Here is a 10,517-nt window from a genome sequence, read left to right as displayed (position 1 = left end):
CTTGGATTTCAAGATGATCAGAAGCCTGCAGAGCTGGCAAGTGGACAAATATGTCTTGTAAACTCAACAAAATTCCATAAAAGCTGCTATTACATAGACATGAAACTATATCACACCATATTTTCTGTACTGTTGTTCAGAGTATGACTTCAGTAGTGTAGAAGGCCTTTCAACATGTATTTTGTACTCCTTTATTTCTGGTAAAGAAACAGAGAAAGGAGGAAGAAAAATTCTGATTTGCACACGTAAATTTGTCCTTTCAGTGCTAGGGGATAAAGTCACACTTTCACAGCTGCAGGTTTTGGGCCAGAAGATTTTTTTTCTGCATGACTGAGCTTTTAGAACAGCAGCACATCTGAAACCGAGTGCAGATGGATAGTAAGAGTGGGCAGAGGTAGCAACTGTATTTAAATGGTTTATGTGCTGTCTTCCTACTGGCATAACAGCAGACCCATGAGAAAGTCATAAAAATAAACCAGAATGTTTAAGAAAGTTATAAAAATAATAGGAGAAAGCACAAGCATTATCCCCAACTCCATATTGACCCTGAGGCCAGCTTCTCCATTAGGGACACTTCTGTTTTATGTCAGTGAGGGCAGGGGAGGGATGGAAGAAATAAACATTTATTCACATTAACATACAAAGTATGCTGATGATGTTTATAACCTTTTTTCTTTATACTCAATGGTAGGAAGTGGTATGAAACCAGAATACACACTCTTCAGCTTACGGTAACTGCAAGCAGAATATAGATTGCCATCAACATGAAGTTAGGGGCTTGGCCACAGGGTCTTATGGCAGATGCTTAGACCAAGAGACATTTTGAATACTTCACAAACATTCTCGGAGACATGGACTTCCCAGCTCTCATCCCAAGAGTAAAGACTTTCTGTTTTCACAAGCTAATAAAATCATGGTATTTTTTTATAAAGATAGTACAGCAATATGGTACATTATGTGGTGGCTTTCTTCTGCGAGTAACCACAAATTGCTACACACTGCAAGTAACCACAAATTGTAAGTACTGCTGCAAGTACTTACAGTACCAGTAGTTCCTTAGACTAAAGAACCCTGAAATATCGGGGCATATAGGCTCAAAAGTTATCTATCTTTTGAGAGGAAGGAGAAGTAATCATTGGACTCAGACTACAGACACTTAATGTTTTCTCATACTTTAATCAAAGCCCAATTAGTCACAAGACAAATTTAAACAGACTTCAGCAATAAAATGGTTGTCTCAGGCTTGTCTTACGCAACCAAAGGGCAAAAGAATAATGTTTTTTTTAATGAAAAACATTTTTGAGTTAACATTTACAAAGTTAACTGCCAAATCACACCCTTTGCAAAAGAAAAACATTTTAATTGGCTTTCAAATTTTTCCTGATGAGGATGATTTGTTATCTTTTCCATCCATGCAACTAAAAGCATCCTCTGACTGAGAGGAGTTCTTCAGGTACTATGTTAGCGCTGTTGTCATTATTCTCAGTGTAGTATCTGGACGATTGCGGTAGCTCTATAAAATGTTTTCCTGATGGCACACAAATCTTGTCAGCCAATGTACTTAATTCCGCTCTTAGCTGGTGTGCTCTAAAGATAAATAACTAGCAAATTATACATGTGACTTCATTTAATAGTCTTGGTAAACTATTTATTATGTCTGTGGCTATATGCTGCTCTTGCTTTGTCTCCCACCCTTCACTTTGCACAATTTAGTGATTAATGGTTAAAAAAGACAAAACCTCCACCAGTTTGAACAAACAGTTCTGGGGACTTGATACAGCAGGGCACGATTCCAAATTTGAGGAGGCGCCAGTAAACTAATGAAGAATGTTACTGATCTGCTCTAGCCATGTGAAATCGGGATCTCATCTTGTGCAAACTACTCAGGGTCAAACACAGTCAACATTCAGCTTACGAGTCCTCAGGATGCTCCTGAGTGTTGATGATTCACCAAGTCTGACCCAGTCTCTCAGCTTGCTCCTAGGAAGCACCACTCCAGTAAGTGGGATACTGAAGTCACAGGTTTTTGAGTCCTTAAGACCAGTAAAAATTCTTGGTCTTTTTTTTTTTTTTTTTGTGAGACAAGCTCTGTTAGCATCTGCTGGGCTGAACAAATTCCAGCTTTGAATAATTTATGCCCACTTAAATGACCTATAAAAAATTAAGTATATATGGTTTTATTCTTTGCTTCCAGCACTGGGGCTGGATGCAGGAGCTCCAGACAGCTGAGAGGCACAGAGACAGACCTACCAACACAGCTACTAAACACAGTGTTTTTTGAATGAAAGCAAGACATCTCTCCTGCGGACTAGGTAGGGACAACCAAGTCTTAGTGGGTTTGCAAAGGTTAGGGATGCCAATTTCTGCAGCCAAACAGTACATCCACAAATGATAGTCAACTGGGACTCTACCATCTGGAAAAGAGATGTCTGAAAGTGAATATGATAGAGGTCTGCAAAACCATGGTATGATGTGGAGGGGTTGCCTCCTTTTCCAGTATAAGAACTATAGGGCATTAAATGAACCTCACAGGATCCAAGTTCTGAGCAAACCAATGGATATGTTTTATCACACTCCACTCTAGATCTGTTTCCCGCAGGATGCAGGTGCTGTGGATGCTAAAATTTTACATGAATCAATGGGCAGCTACAGCAAATGCACAAGTTAAGGGTTTTCTTAATTATCTAGAAACCTAATCCAATTCAGAAAGCTGGAGGCTGGGAAAATAGTAAGTAGAAGTACCATGTATGTGAGCTCTATTCCCATACTCATCTCCAGTCTTAGGCTCTGTCAGAGGCAGTAAAACTGAGAAATCTTCATCTTTGGCTTGACAGCATTGCTACTGCCATGACTACCACTTCTCTTCTAGAAAAATAAAACACCCTTCTGCAGCTTATGGTGCAAACCAGCTTTGTTGGGTTGCAGCATCTGGCACAGGTGAGCACAAAGTTCAAATTCCTTTCTGCTGCCCTACTATGGTGACCGGAATTTAATAAAACCCCACAAAATCAGAAGCAGATAGTGAGGAATAGTACTAAAATGTTTAATATTATTATTCACAATGAATCATCAGACACCTGTAAGAGACATTTTCACAAGAACAATGTGACACATTTCAACCACCTGCTGATCCCCACACGTAATGTCTTCTGGTTTTTATTAGATAGGACACTCTGACAAGTTTTCTCACCCATTTGGTAGCAAATTTAACTGAATAACTAAACAATTATGCTTCCATTTATTTGCAGCTTGAGGCCTTCAGCAAGACCTGCCACATCACTCTTTACACATCATCAGTAGGTCAGTGAAGGCGCGTTTTCCAAGCGCAGTGCTGGGCACCTCTGTTCTGTGACAGCTGCTATCTGCAGCTGCCAAGGGAGTATTCAGAATGGTAGCATTTGCCTAAAAATGTGCAGTTTGAATGAAATGGAAAAGGGGCTGTGAAAAGATATTTAAAATTAACATTGGCAATGGTGTCTGGAAAGAGTAATCAACATTTATAGATGTCTTTTATTTAATATGAAACTGAAACCTCACCAAATCAAAATCATCATCAGAAGTTATTTTTTAAAGAAAAGATACTGTGGTAAGCGTAATTTACTAGGGCCCCAGTTCAGTAAAAAAAGGTTTTGCATGTGGGTAGTATGTGTTTGCTGAATTCAATCCTCGGTACAACACAAAGAAAAGCTACTGAGTCGGGATGGGCAATAAGCTCTCTCTTCAGCAGGAGTCATTGTAATAAACTGCAGGCAAAGTCTAAGGCACTATGATCTCTGTAGGATACCATCAAATGGTTTTTATTCAGTCTATGTCAGATGAACACTTCATTTGCAAAAATAAAGACTCTTCCTTTGTACACATAAGACAAATACTGAACTGCTCTGCAGTCTTTCATGCACTGTGAATGAGATGTGGACCAGAATACTTGTAGAACAGAATCGTAATTCAGAGGCATTGAGGCTGGCCAGAAAATCTTATCACTGGCACTTCCTAAATCGGGAGCTTAATTTTGCAACTTCATGTCTTAGGACTTATATAAATTAACAGGAAACACTTCAGGGAGTTTATTTAATTTATTTGGACATTTTGTCTTTTTCTTAAGAAATATGACATGTAAGCTGCTTTCTTGTATCTCTACACAAATTCCTGCCTGTGCAGCTACTGCTGAAGTCTAGACCCACCTAGATATACCCCGGTTTCAAATTCGTTGCTTCACTGATCAACCATGAAACCATCCATGCCTCTTTGCACCGAACCTTGCATTATGGCACTGGGCCTGGGGAGCTCCAGCACCCTCACAGGGCAACTGCACAATTTCTGGCATCTCTGGTGCATGTTCAGTATGTCCTACGGGGTCTGTCGATCCCTGTACATCCCTACTGCACTTTGTCTTTTGTTATGAAGTGGCCCGCCTCACCTCACCACAGCAAACAGGCAGCTCTGCTGTCACAGTGTTGCAGAGAATGGAGTGCAACGCGCAGGTAGAAGAGCGGCATCCCAACAAGGAGAAGAGCAGGCAGTTCTCCAAAGACAGGACAATGAATAACTGAAAAACACAAATGCACATACAGTCTCTCCCAGGAGATATAGCTGAAAAAAGAGCAAGCAAAGGCCGTTTAGATGAGTTTGAATGCATGGAGGTGAAGCATTTTATGTTGGAAAATCCCAGTCTGTGTAATTTATGTTGTGACTTGATGATCTGCTGTTCATGGGTTGTCATTCCCTTGTTTTGTTGGGATGACAAAAGCAAAGGAGGACAAAGTTTAAAGCAAGTAGAAGGGGAACAGAAGTATTTGGGGGAAAACCAGAAGAAAGGGTAGGCCAGTCCAAAGAACAGGGTGTGTATTTGGGACTGCAGACATCAGCAAGCAAAGCAGCACAGGAGGAGCAAATCAGCAGATCAGAACTATTGGTGCTGAGGCCCTCATTAGTGTGGAATTAGTGACTTAAAAGGACTATGAGAGAGCTGAGCTTTATTAACTAGGAGACTCATTTCCCAAGCAGCATGGTCTAGAGTCGAGTCTCTCCATAACACCCCTTGTAGGGGAATTAAATTCAAACCCCTTGAAGCAGAGAGGTGGGGCGAGGCTACATGTGCGCTGGTTATCAGCTGCCTGAATGAAGGGGAGATGGCCCCAGTGCTGCCATCAAGCCCACCTCCACAAGCTCTGCCAGCCAGCTCCTTTGTTTCCTTGGTTCCTGTTAGAAGTGGTCCAAGCAGGAACACGTTGCTCCAATTCTGTCGAACTTTCCACAAAACACTTTCAGAGATTTTTCAGGTTGGAAAACAAATCAAAGAACTTCATATTCAGTGCAAGCCGAACGATGTTTGCTTCTGACTCTTTGGTTTGCCTTGCTGAACTGTTCACTGAGGTATAATCCCTCTAATATGGTACGAAACTCTTAGAATGCGGCCAGCTCTCTTTGTTGTATGGTGACCCAGTACCTAGTCATGGAGGCAAGTTCATACTCCACCTGAAACAAACAGCATCAGTTGTTCCTCTCTGCTTGCTTCAGAAGACTGTAATTTGCCTCCTGCGCATCTGCATGGAGATAGATGTCGTTCAGCTTTTATCCAGGTCTGAAGGGAACCTTTTCCCTTAGCAAAAACTCAGATCAGCTGTATTTAGAAATATGTGGATGAACCACTCTAAGGACTGTATAAACAAAAGCATTCTTCTTGTAGATTTGAGGCAGGACAACTTGGTAACATATTTTTGAAGGAATTTAAATCTTCAGTTATTTCTGGAATTCTTACAGCACTGCCAATTAAATTCACAATTCAATAAGTAGTGAACTGCGTCCATTAATTAAAGGCTACAGGTCACTCACTTTGTATCTGCAGTCTAAAGAGTTGCACAAGAAGCATTTGCTTTGGATGTCTTTTTAAAGTTTTTTTTCCAAGATAAGCGATCAACTGTTAACAAATCTGAACAGCATTTTTAAACAAAATTTAAGACAAGAAAATAAACTGTTTTTTAAAAAATAATGAAGGCCTGATCATAGAGAGGAAAGTCCCTACTTTAACTAAATGCAATAATTAAAATAACAAGTAGAAATCCTAGCAATAGAGCAAAGAGGAAAAACATTATTTCACCATTCCCTTTGGAGCAGGCAAGATAAGACAGCGCTACCTCCATTTTGCAGATGAGAACTAAAATATGCAAGGCAGCTGCATGCATTTTCAAAATTCAAACAGAGCCGTCAGAGTCAGGGTGAACGCCCAGAATTGCCTGCACCCTCGTCACGGGCTAAGCTCGCCTGACTCTGCTAGTATTTAAGACTCAGGGCACTGACAGAAACCCCCGGGGAAAGAGGCCCTCGCTGTAACTAGAGGCAGGCACTCGCACCTGCGCTGCTGCCCACCGGTAGCCGAATCCTCAGCGTGTCCTGGCACAGCACTCACTGCTTATTCAGCCAACGTGGCATCTTCCAAAACCACCGCGCAGGATCAAAGGCACAAGGGGAAGATGCGGGTGTAAGCACGCGACCCCCCAAGAACTAGAGTAACACTATCAAATCCTTTCCCAGTAAACAACTGGGAGGTATCAGAAGTTATAGCTGCTATTAAATACCTTTTTAATGATTATTTTTATATCTAGTTTATATTTTATATTTATGCTATATTATATAATACAGAATATAAATATATATTATGTTTATACTATACTATGAATATTTAAATATTGAATAAATACTGATTTGGGACCAAGAAATATGCATCAAACCTAACCAAACATCAAATCTAACTGTCTGTACAGTAATCATGTATTTCATGTGATGTCAAAGACTGTGAAGGATGCTGGGTTTGTTCTCCCATGAAAGTTACTGCTAACTGATTAGATTACATGTCAATGTTTACCTGGCCGCAGCCCCAGTATCTCTGCTGTTTTTGTTTGAAAGACCAAAATACCATTAGATTATCAGCCCTGCAGCTGTATAGTGGACACCTGAAGATCACAGATTATATTTCCCGAATGGCCCCTGAAAAGCAGGTACACTTTTGAGTGCCTGCCTACACAAAGACACGGTGCGGCCGCGCGGGGTTCCTCTGCCCGCCACCCTGCCCCTCACCTCAGCCAGACCCTGCGGTCTCACAAAGGGCACAAGAGCACAGCCTGCAAGCCTGAGGTTCACCCCCCATAGCAAAGGAACAACAGGAACCTGCTGGGGCAAAGCCCGTGGGCTCTCTCCTGGAAGGACGCCACCCAGGAGGGCACAGGGCAGCCTCCAGGCAGGTGCCCGCAGCCCACACCAAGTCCCACGGTGCTAGAGCTAGGCTCTTCCTCATGGGCTAGAGGTCACCACAGCTCAGAAGTTGCCTTAAGACAGACATTTGAAGAGGAAAAAGGGGGTCACCCTCAGGCCTCCCTTTTCCAGCAGAGACTGTAACAGTGAAGCTGTCTCCCTAACAGAGCAAAGCCTTCGCTCTCCCCCGACACCCCTGGCGTCTGCACATCCGTTACCGCATGATTCGGCAGGCTTTATCGCATTTAGTTCAATGCGTGCATGTGTTACAGATTTTTATTTATAACTACAACTCTGGTTTTAAAAAACTGAAACACAATCTACCAAAAAGTAGATGTTTTTAAGTTATCCATTCTGTTTTAACACCACATTTTTAAGACAAAGAAAACGACTTCATTTATTTTGAAATAAGATTATTACTTCAGCTTCTTTTAAATTCTTGGGGTTTTCTTCTGAGTTTAATGAGTTTAGCAGTGCTTTTACAGAGCAAGTGTTTAACATGTGTTGACCATACAACCAGCAGGGTAAGTTCCACTGAAGAAAATTATTTAAGGTCCCATAAATCAGAAGAGAATTTACAACATTCTTCTCTAATTGCTGAGAATAGTTTGAATGCAAGAGGAGAACAAAAATATATTAAACTAAAAAGCATATTTTAGTATATTGCAAACAAAAATCTACTGTATTATTGTAGTCAAATCAATTCACTAATTCACTCTCTGTCCAATATCATGGGGGTCCTAAATTCAAGTGTTATATCTGATAGTTACATGATGCTTTCTGCAAGCTGATTGAGCCAATTGTTTGGGTAAAAAGGAATAGGAAAATAAGGAAGGGCCTCTCACAGCACTCTTGCATAACCTTTAATGTCCAGGACAAAAATAAAATTACCAGACTTCTTACAGCCTGTCAGAAACTCTTTCCTCTAAGAATGTATGTGAAAGAGGTACGTAGGAGAAGACTGCTGGGATTTCAAGAGATTTATGAAGAATGTTTCTTGTAATGCCAAGATAAACTACAAAATAAATGCATACAGGAGAATCAAAAATCTGCTGAAGCAGCACAGCATAACTGGAATACGTACAACCACGCATCTTAAAATAATTGTTGTTGTTGCATTAGCACCTGAAAGCTTAACCAGAATTTAAACCGTAAACTCCAGATAAGCCTGTTTGCAATACGAGCAAAACACATCTGTGGCTTCAGGCTAGGAACGGGGTGGAGAAATAATCTCCATGTGCTTGCAGGTGTTAAAAATCAAAATAACATTCAATGTCCAACACTTTTGTTTGGAAATCCATCTTAAGCCAAAGTTTTACATTTTTTACAGGTTAATTTATTAGTGATCTTGCAGTCACTTGCTCCACGCCACATGCAGCGTTTTGTGAAATAAACTAACTAATTACAAAGTCCTGAACTAGACTCATACTCATGTTCAGTACAAAATAAACTTCCTCCTGTTCTGTTCACTTTAAAGCAAGACTTGGAAAATAAAGACAGGATACAGCAAACCTGGATTTCTGCAAGACATCAGAGGACTTTCAAGTGCTTCCAGATGTGAAGGCTTAAAGCTTGCCCAGTTTTTGAGATATCTTAATTATGCCACCGATGTCCTCAGAGGTCACCCTGCACACTGCAAAAACACTGCCCAATGGAACATGGCTGGCAGGTTGTATTCAAAAGTTGAAGATGAGGGCAAAGGGGGTATCGGAGATCAGTATCCAGCTGTGACGTAAATGTGTGTGGAGCTTACACAACGCCTGCCTTCTCCTGACTCTTGTCTGCCTCTGACCGGTGCTATTAGTTACATCTCTTCATAAAAAGCATTGCACTTGGTTTGAAAAGGCTCAAGAATCTTCCTTCAAGCCCTCTGTCTGGCACTCCCTCCCCTCCCTCATGCTGAAGCTGCAGGCTCAAAGTGCCAGAACTACACTCGTCACCCAGATACCAAGATGATGAAAAGTAATTTCCAAAACCAGGAGGGGGATGCTGAAAGCACAAGCAAAACCAATCAGCTGCAACATGGCAAAGATAAAAGTCTGAGTGACGTGGCACTAGAGAATGCAGGCATCATGAGGTAGCTGCCCCAAACCCTCTCTATCAGACAGGGCTGAGAGCAGCAAGCCGATCAGGAAAAGGAAAATGCCTTGTGACTTGGCAACTGCACTTCATAACATTTATGCTCTAAACTGTCTACTCCTTTGCCAAAAATCCATCTAAGAAAAAAACCACGCTATTTTCCCTTCATGACGATCTGTCCTCTGACAGATAACTGTTGCGGGGAGAGACATGGCTGGTGGAATGTCAGAACCATTTAAGGAGTGAATTGTGCACAGAATACGCATGGGAAAAAGCAAATGGAAACTGTGCTGTGAGCATGGGGGTGCACTGGTCTCTACCCGCCCTGTGTCTCAAGCAGCAGAGGCCAGTGCCCTGTTCACGTTACAGCAAATCATCTGCATAAACTCAAGCTACTTCGAGCACTAGAAGATGTCAGTGTTGTGGCTATACCGGTAACAAGTGAGGTTGCCTTTTAGGAGAAGGAATGATACTCCAGGTGAATTTATCATTTCACCTGTCATATTTTCTCTGTTCAAACATTCTGCCAGACAAAGTGCCTGAGCATGTCTGGTGGCACTGTTTGAGGACAGGTAGCTATTAAAGGGGTATCACCTGTATATTGTGCAGAAGAACAAGGTAGTTCATTTAGGGGAATACCTGCCAAATCTGGAATTCTGTGCCTTGCAATGCACCAGTCTTTGCTTCAGTTAAGAAACAACTGACTAGACATGATCATGTAATTCTAAATTTCCTTTTTTCTTCTTTTTATTTAAAAATTTGTATGGAAACTTGTTGGCACAGCTTTTCAGTCTGTAATGCATACCATCGCTAATGAGCACAACTGCAGTGGGCTGTAAATAAAGAATCACATTTAGAACATAAATGCAAACAGACTCACTATTCCTTCCTCCCTCAAAACCACCAAGTACGACTGGACCCCAAAGCCACTGTCATTTCCACTGATTCATCTGCAGGTGGCTTTGTGTGGATGGCAATAAACCCAACAGCACTGGACAGGGATGAAAGCGTGCATATTAAAAGAAGTGGATGCTCTCAGCTCCTCGCAAACCAGGGTGTGTTTGGCTGGCAGTTTTTTCTCCCAAGGCATATTAAAATCTCAGGTTTTTTGAAAGCCTCTTTCTTATGTTTAACTGCCATGTCAGTGGCCTCCCTCTTAGCTGTGGCAATGGAGCCATACCTTTTCCAGC

This window comes from Falco punctatus (genome assembly GCF_963210335.1).
Source record: "Falco punctatus genome assembly, chromosome: 2".
NCBI lineage: Eukaryota > Metazoa > Chordata > Aves > Falconiformes > Falconidae > Falco > Falco punctatus.
Note: the sequence above shows the minus strand (reverse complement) of the source record.